The 14,755-nt window shown below is 40.5% G+C and overlaps 1 protein-coding gene across 3 annotated transcripts in view; it reads left to right on the top strand.

Annotated features, from left to right (window-relative positions):
• The first annotated feature begins 6,979 nt into the window (after positions 1-6,979).
• Positions 6,980-14,755, top strand: part of LOC121387518 (band 3 anion transport protein-like) — a 166,164-nt gene continuing 158,388 nt past the window's right edge. For all 3 annotated transcript variants that reach the window (XM_041518663.1, XM_041518664.1, XM_041518662.1), the window contains exons 1-2: positions 6,980-7,041; positions 8,839-8,904. The gene's annotated coding sequence lies outside the window, so the exon portion shown is untranslated. The remainder of the gene's footprint in view (positions 7,042-8,838; positions 8,905-14,755) is intronic.

Genomic DNA, 14,755 nt, shown 5'->3' with positions numbered 1-14,755 from the left:
CATATCAAACGAACCCTCAGGCCGAAGAACATTCTAGAAACTTTATTCTCGATTCAGTGGCGGATGTAGGATTTTACAAGGGGGTGCAACGCAGGAGCGATTGCAGGGTGTTTGTAGACACAGGTCTACCGTATTCCAAAGTACACTAACGTTAACATGCCTTAGATAAAGAATTTGAAATCATGGTACTCTGAAGTTCTACAGCCGCACCCCAACCGCGCCTAAAGCTGCTTTGAACGGAAATGCAAGATTATACGGTCGTGGTTCGGAATCTGATGTTTATTATTGCCGAGTTATACTATTTAAACAACCAAGGACTATATAAGATTATACGGTCGTGGTTCGGAATCTGATGTTTATTATTGCCTGGTCATACTATTTAAACAATCAAGGACTATATAAGATTATACGGTCGTGGTTCGGAATCTGATGTTTATTATTACCGGGTTATACTATTTAAACAACCAAGGACTATCTCTCACCGATCGATCATTGACCCCAGTTGTACAGGCTACAGTAGCATGATGTTGTTTACGCGAAATGGCAGAAACGCTCTCTCTCTCTCTCTCTCTTCGTATGTCCGTCTCTCTCCCCCCCCCCCCCCCCCCCTCCCTCCCTCCGTCTCTCTCTCTGTCTCTCTCGTCTACCTCCCTTTCTCCGTCCGTCCATCCCCCTCTCTCTCTCTCCCTTCGTATATCCGTCTCTCTCCCCCCCCTCCCTCCCTCCGTCCGTCCGTCTTTCTGTCTGTCTCTCATCTACCTCCCTTTCTCCGTCCGTCCGCCCCCCCCTCACTCTCTCTCCCTTCGTATGTCCGTCTCTCTCCCCCCTCCCTCCCTCCGTCCGTCCGTCTCTCTCTGTCTCGCTCGTCTACCTCCCTTTCTCCGTCCGTCCGTCCCCCCCTCCCTTCGTATGTCCGTCCCTATCCCTCCATCCGCCCGTCCGTCTTCCCATCTCTCGTCTACCTCCCTTTCTCCGTCCGTCCGTCCGTCTCTCTTTCTCTCTCTCTCTCTCTCTCTCTCTCTCTCTCTCTCTCTCTCTCTCTCTATAGAGAGAGAGAGAGAGAGAGAGAGAGAGAGAGAGAGAGAAAGTTGAAAATGTATTCACCAAGGAGGTTCGATCCGCGACCAATCAAGGCACCTCAGGTGAGCGCTCGACCGACTGATCTAGATCCCCCTTCCAGTCTGACATAACGTCACGGAGTGTTTGTCTCAAATGATCGCGTCCAGTTCCGTCGATCGTCTACTAAAGATTCTCCAATAAATTATTGTTTTCCTACTGGTAAATAAAATTACTTCGTCGAAGGGCGGGACGAAGCCCAGTGTAAAGCTGTATCCTAACATAATTGTATCTGTCGCGCCGTACACGTGCGGTTAGGATGCAGCAATTGAAATCAATGATTTCTAACACAATCGCTCGCATTGCTCGCGTCCGGTTAGGATACAGCTTAAAGCTCGGTCCAGTTAAAGCTTAAAGCTGTATCCTAACATATTTATATCTGTCGCGCCGTACGCGTGCGGTTAGGATGCAGCAATTGAAATCAATGATTTCTAACACAATCGCTCGCATTGCTCGCGTCCGGTTAGGATACAGCTTAAAGCTCGGTCCAGTTAAAGCTTAAAGCTGTATCCTAACATATTTATATCTGTCGCGCCGTACGCGTGCGGTTAGGATGCAGCAATTGAAATCAATGATTTCTAACACAATCGCTCGCATTGCTCGCGTCCGGTTAGGATACAGCTTAAAGCTCGCGCCCAGTTAAAGCTTAAAGCTGTATCCTAACATATTTATATCTGTCGCGCCGTACGCGTGCGGTTAGGATGCAGCAACTGAAATCAATGATTTCTAACACAATCGCTCGCATTGCTCGCGTCCGGTTAGAATACAGCTTAAAGCTCGCGTCCAGTTAAAGCTTAAAGCTGTATCCTAACATAATTATATCTGTCGCGCCGTACGCGTGCGGTTAGGATGTAGCAATTGAAATCAATGATTTCTAACACAATCGCTCGCATTGCTCGCGTCCGGTTAGGATACAGCTTAAAGCTCGCGCCCAGTTAAAGCTTAAAGCTGTATCCTAACATATTTATATCTGTCGCGCCGTACGCGTGCGGTTAGGATGCAGCAACTGAAATCAATGATTTCTAACACAATCGCTCGCATTGCTCGCGTCCGGTTAGGATACAGCTTAAAGCTCGCGTCCAGTTAAAGCTTAAAGCTGTATCCTAACATAATTATATCTGTCGCGCCGTACGCGTGCGGTTAGGATGTAGCAATTGAAATCAATGATTTCTAACACAATCGCTCGCATTGCTCGCGTCCGGTTAGGATACAGCTTAAAGCTCGCGTTCAGTTAAAGCTTAAAGCTGTATCCTAACCGGACGCGAGCGATTATTTTAGAAATCATTGATTTTTATCGCCGTATCGTAACCGGGCGCGTGATTTATCTGTCGCGACGTACGCGATACGGCCATTGAAATCAATGATTTGTAATATATCGCTCACATCGCTCGCGTCCGGTTAGGATACAGCTTTAAAGCGCACGCCTGATGTGCGATCGGTCTAGGATTAATGTCCGTCGGTGGGCCCATAGGACTATTTCTTGCTCTAGCCAGTGCACCACAACTGGTATATCAAAAGTCGTGGTGTGTTCTATCCTGTCTGTGGGATGGTGCATATAAAAGATCCTAATAGAAAAAATTTGCGGGTTTCCTCTCTAAGACTATATGTCAGAATTACCAAATGTTTGACATCCAATAGCCGATGATGTCACTGCATTTGCGTAGGTAGCATATGTCAAACATAAACCACTGCAGGTGGGACCTTGAGCAACAGCGATCTGCAGTAACAACGCTATCTGCAGCAACTACATTTAGCAATCTCCATATATTGATTTGATTTTCAGCTTGCGTCGCCTCTCCTAAACACCTGCTACCAGAACTTTTGTTATCAAACCACATTTGCATCCTTCTCATCTTACAAATGGCACTAACTAACGACCGCCGGTAGTAGGGGTGCATAGTAGGTGGTTACATTGATTGATTGATAACTACTTTAACGTGCTCGTATACCACTAGGGATTCGAACACGCCCATCCAGAGTCCGACCTCCGATGAGATCGGTGGCCTGACTCGGGATGGGGGGGGGGGGGGGGGGGGGGAAGAGTTGAAAATGGGCAGCATTTTGAAAATAGCTTTTTTTTTTTTTTTTAATAGTAAAAACCTTTAATAGTGGTTAGAAGGAAGGAAGGAAATGTTTTATTTAACGACGCACTCAACACATTGTATTTACGGTTATATGGCGTCAGACATATGGTTAAGGACCACACAGATATTGAGAGAGGAAACCCGCTGTCGCAACTACATGAGCTACTCTTTTCGATTAGCAGCAAGGGATCTTTTATATGCACCATCCCATAGACAGAACAGCACATACCACGACCTTTGATGTACCAGTCGTGGTGCACTGGCTGGAGCGAGAAATAGCGCAATGGGCCCACTGACGGGGATCGATCCCAATAGTGGTTACAAGTGCCTCTTAACAAAGCCAGAAGTAACTACTGAACACTCCCCGAAGTGGTCAGACTAAGCCGACAGCTAAAAGCTGATGGGGAATGGCAGGTGTGTGGCACAGATAGCCACAATTGTTGTGTAATGTATATATGTTATATGATTGAATGTGTGATTGTTGCTCGGACTATGGGGGGAGGCTTATCTGGCAGTAATCCCCTCCCCGTTCCGGAAACTGCACCTTATACATGTATATAGTTCGTCTTTTTTAATTTGTTTAATATCTATTTTAAAAATAAAATAAAATAAAATATAATGTAGGTTACTGGCATGCTCGCTCATTTAATCTGTTTTATATTTTTTATCATTATTTTAACTATGTTTTTAGATTTTTAATTAAACAATTATATAATTCAACAGGGCAGGTATCTGGGTTGGGACACTTTCCTAGTGACCTTCTACTAAAGCTTTAGGTCACTCTACTAGTGACCTTCTACAAATGATTGCCATGACTGGATCGAGCTGCGGTTGGACACGGTGGGGTGGGTGGGTGGGGGGGGGGGGGGTGTGGTTGTGGTGCCGGTGGTTAGGTTTTTGGGGGCCATAGGGCGTAGGCGTTTTGGCCGTAGGTTTCTGTGAAAGTTCCGGCCCCCCTTCTCGCCCCCTCCCCCCCTTCCTCCTGGTCACACCAAGGCCCGAAATACGATTGGTAATCATTTTAAATAAATATTAAATTTAATATAACTTTTCTGTGGGCCGGGCTTACCCCTCTACCCTTTCCCTTGCCTCTGGGGACTAAATAAATTATAATTTTTGTATTTTTACTTCTAGACTTCCCCATCTAAATTTGCGTTAATTTTAAATAATTATATAGGTGTAGAGTAGGGATTTCTGTATTTCTTTTGGGAACGCATTCAAAATTATTAATGTCGACATAATATATTTACTCTTTTTGACCTCCAGTTTAAAATTTCAAAATTTTATTATAGTTAGGTTTTTCCTGCCCCGAGTCAGACCACCGATTATATCGGAGGCCGGACTGGGGATAGGCGTGCTCGAAACCATAGAGGTATGTGAGCACGTTTAAAACCTATCTAATCTAATCTAAAACCTGTCGCGGTTGGAGAGACAAGGACTGGGATGTGGAGGTGGACAGCGAAAGAAGTTGAAAGATAGGAGTTGCCAGATCGGGAAGAAATGAGATGGAATTCAAAAGGAGAGAAAACGAAAGGGAGCAGTGGGATAAAAAAAAAAATAATAATAAAAAAATAAAATAAAATAATAATAATAATAATAATAATAATAATAATAACACCTTACAAATGGTAATATTGTGTATTTATGTTAAGGTGTACATGTGTATCTATTTCAACTTGGGTGCGGGGTGTCGGTGGGCACATTAGGCTGTTTCTCATCGAAATTAAAAAAGTAAAATAAACGTATGTTCAAACACCACTTGCCATGTGCGGCGCCCCCTCCTCACTTTCAACCCTCCACCCTGGATCCACCCCTGTGTCGTGATCAAAATATAATGTAACCTATAAAAATTACGTTAGTTTTACGATTCCGTCGTCAATTTCACAAAATATCGTACGTTTACGTTTATATCTAGCAGTTATATCTATACGTCGTTCGTTTACGTTTGTATCTAGCAGTTATACCTATACGTCGTTCATTTACGTTTGTATCTAGCAGTTATACCTATACGTCGTTCAGTTACGTTTGTATCTAGCAGATATACCTATACGTCGTTCGTTTACGTTTGTATCTAGCAGTTATACCTATACGTCGTTCGTTTACGTTTGTATCTAGCAGTTATACCTATACGTCGTTCGTTTACGTTTGTATCTAGCAGTTATACCTATACTACCTATACGTCGTTCGTTTACGTTTGTATTTAGCAGTTATACCTACACGTCGTTCGTTTACGTTTGTATCTAGCAGTTATACCTATACGTCATTCGTTTACGTTTGTATCTAGCTGTTATACCTTATACGTCGTTCGTTTACGTTTTTGACATCTATTTCACGCCGAAAATTACATCATTACGGAAAATTTAGCATATTTCAAAAGTGGTAACATCCGACCCCAAACTTCCAGTTAGAAGCTCAAACTAAATTTTGCCGTCAATAATTTCGTACAAGGGGAAAATAAAAATGGTTTAAGCTACTATAAACATTAGGAATACCAGAAACACATGGTGTAAGTACAAACATTAATATTTTAAGCATGAAACTGTAATTAATATCCAGTTTTATTCATTAAAAGCCTTGTCAGCACGGGGCATGTTTAAATGTCTGTAAAGTCAGGAATGCCCCTTTAAGAGTAATGACTGTCATTGTTTAATAAAGTATAATGATGAAGAAAACATTTTTAAATGTATATCTAAGTGTGGTATAACGTGTTCATTAAAATTATACTGATGAAATGTATGAAATTTTATTTCCATCCGACACCAATTATAATTTCCATCCGATTATTCATTTCCGTACAACCGAAGCGTTTCTGGTCATCCTGGTATATAGATATAGATATAGATAGATAGATAGATAGATAGATAATAGATATATATTCCGAGGAAGCATAAAAGCCACCGGAAACCTCTCTAGCCAGTCTAGACCCCTCCCCACTTACACAATTTCGTTCATTCATTTAAAGGGACATTCCTGAGTTTGCTGCATTGTAAGATGTTTCCGACAAATAAAATATTTTTCGATTAAACTTACTTATTAAATATTTTCTTGTTTAGAATATCAGTGTCTGTATATTCAATGCGTTTCTGATCGTCTTAATATTTGTTGGAAGCCTAAACTGGATTTTGTCTTCAAATAATTTCGTACGTAGGCTACGAAAAAACAATATTTGAGGGGGAAAAAAGAAAGAAATTTAACCTAGTACAACTATTAGAACGACCAGAAACACGTTTAATATACAGCCACTAATATTTTATGAAGAAAAATATATTTGATATGTAATTACAATCGTTAAAAATTCTCTGTTAGTCGAAAACATCTTTAAAATTGCAGTAAATTTAGGAATGTCCCTTTAAAGTTATTCTTGTGCTTATGTAACCCAATTAAGGTTGAAGCACGCTGTCCTGGGAACACAAAGATTTCAGCTATTTGGACTTTCTGTCTAGGCCAGTGGGTTAGTTGTTCGGGAGAGAGAAGTCGGTCTTTTGCACCTACCCAATGAGTCGTTAAACGTGCACTGGATGAGTGCCGCGGTACCAGGAAGCGAACCCTGTACCTGCCAGTCTTATGTCTGATGACTTAACCATGACACCACCGAGGCCGGTATTATGTAAAGCCCTGAGATGCGCCAGATAACCTAGGTGTATGCCAGGACAGTGTGCTTAAACCTTAAATAAATTTAGCCATACAAAGACCCGAATGAATTACTAATGTTTCCACTTCAAACATAAGGCCAGATTTTGTCACAACCTGTCACAAGGGAAACAACTCCGGTAGGTCTTTTACAATCCGCCTGCTTGATTTTGGAGTGTAGTTTTTGTCTCAACTATGAAACACGCGGAAGGTATGTTATGACATGCAAATCACGTGCTTGAAATATGTTACATGAATTAATGTTATGTTGTCCAGAGGTGTGTCGAGTGCCTGTATAAAACAATTGTTGAGTTTTTACGAAACCTATAAAATGATGCCCGATTTCGGTGAAATCTAATCTGACCAAACTCCAAAGACGAGATTTTATTGCTTCTCAGACGGACAGCCAGTGTTGTCATCTGAACCCTTCACGTCAGGATCAAAGAAATCTTGTGATTTTATCATGTAACAGAGTCAGATACAATTCACTTGTTGGTTTTGCTGAATTAAATTCGGAGCATACGCGTTACAGCATTGTGCCCAGAATTGGTAAACAACGGCAACAAGAAAGAGGCCTTCATTAGGTTCTGAAATTGTGACAGATCAATGTGTGGATTAAAGATAGTAATTTTTTCCTTTGTTTTTAATTTGTAAATTCCTCCAGCTGCTTTGGTAACATGGCGGCTTAGGATAACAGAACACAACTGTTGTATTTCATCACCTCACAATACCAGAACGATGTCAAATGGGAAGGACTTTCCTTTGGCACTGTCACTAACCCTTTCCCTAACTCTGGCATATTTTACTTTTCACTTTATAAGTCTTTTTTTTTTTACAAAAACAAAGTTAGGCCTGACATGCTTATACTACTATATGTAATGAGTCTATAAATGATAAAACTGCATTTCCATTTAAAAATGATTTTTAGTGCAGGAGATAACAAGAGTCAGAATGTCACGTCCTGGCTTAAAACATTACCATGGAATGGCTCTTGTTATAAGTATTTATAATGTTCTTTATACGTGAAGTAGTTAAAGTTTGTCTTGTTTAACTTCAATGACACCACTAGGGCACATTGATGACACCACTAGGGCACATTGACTTATCAATCATCAATTATTGGATGTAAAAAATAAATTTGACATATAGTCTACATTTTTCCATTCACGTTCAACTATTCAACAGAATTAATGTGCACATTCAGAGCAAGCTGTTGTAGTGCACGCTTGTCCTGGGCCCAGGTGCCGGCCACATCCGGTTCCTCCGTCCAGGACAGGAAAAAGGGTGGAGTGGGTTGGAGGGGGGACTGTCTGCACTGGCAGGTGCAAGGGAGCACTAGCAGTCCAACCGGAGCAGGTAACAGGTGGATAGTTGTACGGTGCTATGGAATTTGGAATGTCCTGGTGCGCATTTTTGATGAACTCCGCAAGGCTCAATGGGTAGGTGTAAACCACTTGCACCGACCAGTGATCCATAACTGGTTCAACAAAGGCCATGGTTTGTGCTATCCTGCCTGTGGGAGGCGCACATAAAAGATCCCTTGCTGCCAATCGGAAGAGTAGCCCATGTAGTGGCGACAGCGGGTTTCCTCTCAAAATCTGTGTGGTCCTTAACCATATGTCTGATGCCATATAACCGTAAATAAAATGTGTTGAGTGCGTCGTTAAATAAAACATTTCTTTCTTTCTTTCTTTCTTTTTGATGAAGGAAGTTATAGGCGCAATTTTGAATGGTCAGCCGCAAGATAAAGATATGGAGCTGCGTATAGTTTTAGAAATGAGTAAGCCGAGAGTAGCTCGTTACTTGGACCTAGCTGTTTTTAAGGTGTCTCCCTAGGTTGCCCATACGGGTCCTTAGCTGTTAATCAATTTTGATTGACTATAATTTGTCACTTAAAATGAAATGTTTGAAAAAACAAAGTATTCCATAATATTTAGAACACCATATAATACAATTAATGTATGTTGTCTTCACGATGTACAAAATTGATAATGTTTTATCTTTACAGATATCGCAGGAATTTAAACAAGGACAGTTTGAGATTATTCTAACTTCTTGTCGTGATGGGTTAATGGTAAGTACTATATATTATATTGTTGTAACTTCTTGTCGTGATGGGTTAATGGTAAGTACATTATATTATATTGTTATAACTTCTTGTCGTGATGGGTTAATGGTAAGTACATTATATTATATTGTTATAACTTCTTGTCGTGATGGGTTAATGGTAAGTACTATATATTATATTGTTCTAACTTCTTGTCGTGATGGGTTAATGGTAAGTACTATATATTATATTGTTCTAACTTCTTGTCGTGATGGGTTAATGGTAAGTACTATATATTATATTGTTATAACTTCTTGTCGTGATGGGTCATGATATGTCATGGGCCGGCCTCACTCCCATCCCACCTGATATGTCATGGGCCGGCCTCAGTCCCATCCCACCTGATATGTCATGGGCCGGCCTCAGTCCCATCCCACCTGATATGTCATGGGCCGGCCTCAGTCCCATCCCACCTGATATGTCATGGGCCGGCCTCAGTCCCATCCCACCTGATATGTCATGGGCCGGCCTCAGTCCCATCCCACCTGATATGTCATGGGCCGGCCTCAGTGGACTTGTTTTTTCAAATTGCAACAAGGACCATTTTGTTGAGTATCGATCATGTCGCCATTTGTTACACGTTTCAGAAATTACTATCCAATTTTAAAACATTAAACAGTAGTTGCTAATCAATTTTAAAATATTAAACTGTAGTTGCTAATCAATTTTTAACCGACTAGAAATATCGCTAGTCACGATTTTGAAAACAAAATGTCCCCTGCTGCCCAACCAGTGCCCCCATGACCCATGCATCAAAGACCATGATGTGTACTATCCTGCCTATAGAAAAGTGACTATAAAGAAGTAGCCTATGTGACTCTCTTTGTGGGCTGCGTAAGATCAATCTCCGCAGGTTGGCCCATTGGGCTATTTTTCATTCCATCCAGTGCATCATGACTGGTATATCAAAAGTTGTGGTATGTGTTATCCTGTCTGTGAGATGGTGCATCCTTTGCTACATTGTACTAATAGAAAAATGTAGTGGGTTTTGTCTCTTATTTGACATCCATTTGCTATTTATGAATAAATCAATGTGCTCTAGTGGTGTTGTTAAACAGAAACAAACTTTAACTTTAACCACTTAGTAGGTGATCTGCCTTATATTTAAATATTACGTACCCTCAAAATATGTTCAGGCAGAAAGCCTGATATGTAAGAAAATATAAATTTGTTTGCAGAAGAATTTACAAAATTTTGTAACACACACTGATCTGCAGTTAATCAATTCTCTTTATTTGTTAGATCACATTTGCTGATTTGATTTTCTACTGATAGCTTACACCCAGCTGACAGGGGGTTAAATTTCCAAAGCCATTGTTTCTTGTAAATATGAACACACAGGTATGTGGTTATAGATGAGCAAGATAAAAATAGGCTATGTAAGTTCAACTGAGGTGTCTCATATAGCAGGTTGATCTGTACCCAAGTGGTTATAGACAGACATGTAAGATTAAAACAGGCTATATGAGTTCAACTGAGGTGTCTGATAATGCAGGTTGATCTGTACCCAAGTGGCTATAGACAGACATGTAAGATTAAAACAGGCTATGTGAGTTCAACTGAGGTGTCTTATATAGCAGGTTGATCTGTACCCAAGTGGTTATAGACAGACATGTAAGATTAAAACAGGCTATGTAAGTTCAACTGAGGTGTCCGATATAACAGGTTGATCTGTACCCAAGTGGTTATAGACAGACATGTAAGATTAAAACAGGCTATGTAAGTTCAACTGGGGTGTCTTATATAGCAGGTTGATCTGTACCCAAGTGGTTATAGACAGACATGTAAGATTAAAACGGGCTATGTAAGTTCAACTGAGGTGTCTGATATAACAGGTTGATCTGTACCCAAGTGGTTATAGACAGACATGTAAGATTAAAACAGGCTATGTAAGTTCAACTGAGGTGTCTCATATAGCAGGTTGATCTGTACCCAAGTGGTTATAGACAGACATGTAAGATTAAAAACAGGCTATGTGAGTTCAACTGAGGTGTCTTATATAGCAGGTTGATCTGTACCCAAGTGGTTATAGACAGACATGTAAGATTAAAACAGGCTATGTAAATTCAACTGAGGTGTCCGATATAACAGGTTGATCTGTACCCAAGTGGTTATAGACAGACATGTAAGATTAAAAACAGGCTATGTGAGTTCAACTGAGGTGTCTGATATAGGAGGTTGATCTGTACCCAAGTGGTTATAGACAGACATGTAAGATTAAAACGGGCTATGTAAGTTCATCTGAGGTGTCCGATATAACAGGTTGATCTGTACCCAAGTGGTTATAGACAGACATGTAAGATTAAAACAGGCTATGTGAATTCAACTGAGGTGTCTTATATAGCAGGTTGATCTGTACCCAAGTGGTTATAGACAGACATGTAAGATTAAAACGGGCTATGTAAGTTCATCTGAGGTGTCCGATATAACAGGTTGATCTGTACCCAAGTGGTTATAGACAGACATGTAAGATTAAAACAGGCTATGTGAGTTCAACTGAGGTGTCTTATATAGCAGGTTGATCTGTACCCAAGTGGTTATAGACAGACATGTAAGATTAAAACAGGCTATGTGAGTTCAACTGAGGTGTCTTATATATAGCAGGTTGATCTGTACCCAAGTGGTTATAGACAGACATGTAAGATTAAAACAGGCTATGTGAGTTCAACTGAGGTGTCTGATATAGCAGGTTGATCTGTACCCAAGTGGTTATAGACAGACATGTACGATTAAAACAGGCTATGTGAGTTCAACTGAGGTGTCTCATATAGCAGGTTGATCTGTACCCAAGTGGTTATAGACAGACATGTAAGATTAAAACAGGCTATGTGAGTTCAACTGAGGTGTCTCATATAGCAGGTTGATCTGTACCCAAGTGGTTATAGACAGACATGTAAGATTAAAACAGGCTATGTTAGTTCAACTGAAGTGTCTCATATAGCAGGTTGATCTGTACCCAAGTGGTTATAGACAGACATGTAAGATTAAAACAGGCTATGTGAGTTCAACTGAGGTGTCTGATAATGCAGGTTGATCTGTACCCAAGTGGCTATAGACAGACATGTAAGATTAAAACAGGCTATGTGAGTTCAACTGAGGTGTCTTATATAGCAGGTTGATCTGTACCCAAGTGGTTATAGACAGACATGTAAGATTAAAACAGGCTATGTAAGTTCAACTGAGGTCTCCGATATAGCAGGTTGATCTGTACCCAAGTGGTTATAGACAGACATGTAAGATTAAAACTGGCTATCTAAGTTCATCTGAGGTGTCTGATAATGCAGGTTGATCTGTACCCAAGTGGTTATAGACAGACATGTAAGATTAAAACGGGCTATGTAAGTTCAACTGAGGTGTCCGATATAACAGGTTGATCTGTACCCAAGTGGTTATAGACAGACATGTAAGAGTAAAACTGGCTATGTAAGTTCAACTGAGGTGTCTGATATAACAGGTTGATCTGTACCCAAGTGGCTATAGACAGACATGTAAGATTAAAACGGGCTATGTAAGTTCATCTGAGGTGTCTGATAATGCAGGTTGATCTGTACCCAAGTGGCTATAGACAGACATGTAAGATTAAAACGGGCTATGTAAGTTCATCTGAGGTGTCTGATAATGCAGGTTGATCTGTACCCATGTGGTTATAGACAGACATGTAAGATTAAAACGGGCTATGTAAGTTCAACTGAGGTGTCTTATATAGCAGGTTGATCTGTACCCAAGTGGTTATAGACAGACATGTAAGATTAAAACAGGCTATGTAAGTTCAACTGAGGTGTCCGATATAACAGGTTGATCTGTACCCAAGTGGTTATAGACAGACATGTAAGATTAAAACAGGCTATGTAAGTTCAACTGGGGTGTCTTATATAGCAGGTTGATCTGTACCCAAGTGGTTACAGACATACATGTAAGATTAAAACTGGCTATCTAAGTTCATCTGAGGTGTCTGATATAACAGGTTGATCTGTACCCAAGTGGTTATAGACAGACATGTAAGATTAAAACGGGCTATTTAAGTTCAACTGGGGTGTCTTATATAGCAGGTTGATCTGTACCCAAGTGGTTATAGACAGACATGTAAGATTAAAACGGGCTATGTAAGTTCAACTGAGGTGTCTGATATAACAGGTTGATCTGTACCCAAGTGGCTATAGACAGACATGTAAGATTAAAACGGGCTATGTAAGTTCATCTGAGGTGTCTGATAATGCAGGTTGATCTGTACCCAAGTGGTTATAGACAGACATGTAAGATTAAAACAGGCTATGTGAGTTCAGCTGAGGTGTCTTATATATAGCAGGTTGATCTGTACCCAAGTGGTTATAGACAGACATGTAAGATTAAAACAGGCTATGTGAGTTCAACTGAGGTGTCTCATATAGCAGGTTGATCTGTACCCAAGTGGTTATAGACAGACATGTAAGATTAAAACAGGCTATGTGAGTTCAACTGAGGTGTCTCATGTAGCAGGTTGATCTGTACCCAAGTGGTTATAGACAGACATGTAAGATTAAAACTGGCTATCTAAGTTCATCTGAGGTGTCTGATAATGCAGGTTGATCTGTACCCAAGTGGTTATAGACAGACATGTAAGATTAAAACGGGCTATGTAAGTTCAACTGAGGTGTCCGATATAACAGGTTGATCTGTACCCAAGTGGTTATAGACAGACATGTAAGAGTAAAACTGGCTATGTAAGTTCAACTGAGGTGTCTGATATAACAGGTTGATCTGTACCCAAGTGGCTATAGACAGACATGTAAGATTAAAACAGGCTATGTAAGTTCATCTGAGGTGTCTGATAATGCAGGTTGATCTGTACCCAAGGGGTTATAGACAGACATATAAGATTAAAACGGGCTATGTAAGTTCAACTGAGGTGTCCGATATAACAGGTTGATCTGTACCCAAGTGGTTATAGACAGACATGTAAGATTAAAACTGGCTATGTAAGTTCAACTGAGGTGTCTGATATAACAGGTTGATCTGTACCCAAGTGGCTATAGACAGACATGTAAGATTAAAACGGGCTATGTAAGTTCATCTGAGGTGTCTGATAATGCAGGTTGATCTGTACCCAAGTGGCTATAGACAGACATGTAAGATTAAAACGGGCTATGTAAGTTCATCTGAGGTGTCTGATAATGCAGGTTGATCTGTACCCATGTGGTTATAGACATGTTATAAGACATGTAAGATTAAAACGGGCTATGTAAGTTACTGAGGTGTCTCATATCAGGTTGATCTGTACCCAAGTGGTTATAGACAGACATGTAAGATTAAAACGGGCTATGTAAGTTCAACTGAGGTGTCTTATATAGCAGGTTGATCTGTACCCAAGTGGTTATAGACAGACATGTAAGATTAAAACAGGCTATGTAAGTTCAACTGAGGTGTCCGATATAACAGGTTGATCTGTACCCAAGTGGTTATAGACAGACATGTAAGATTAAAACAGGCTATGTAAGTTCAACTGGGGTGTCTTATATAGCAGGTTGATCTGTACCCAAGTGGTCTTATATACAGACCCAGTGGTTACATGTAAGATTAAAACTGGCTATCTAAGTTCATCTGAGGTGTCTGATATAACAGGTTGATCTGTACCCAAGTGGTTATAGACAGACATGTAAGATTAAAACGGGCTATGTAAGTTCAACTGAGGTGTCTTATATAGCAGGTTGGTCTGTACCCAAGTGGCTATAGACAGACATGTAAGATTAAAACGGGCTATGTAAGTTCAACTGAGGTGTCTTATATAGCAGGTTGGTCTGTACCCAAGTGGCTATAGACAGACATGTAAGATTAAAACAGG

Source organism: Gigantopelta aegis, chromosome 13 (genome assembly GCF_016097555.1).
Source record: "Gigantopelta aegis isolate Gae_Host chromosome 13, Gae_host_genome, whole genome shotgun sequence".
In the NCBI taxonomy this organism is placed as follows: Eukaryota; Metazoa; Mollusca; class Gastropoda; order Neomphalida; family Peltospiridae; genus Gigantopelta; species Gigantopelta aegis.
This window is presented reverse-complemented; position numbering and strand designations above follow the sequence as displayed.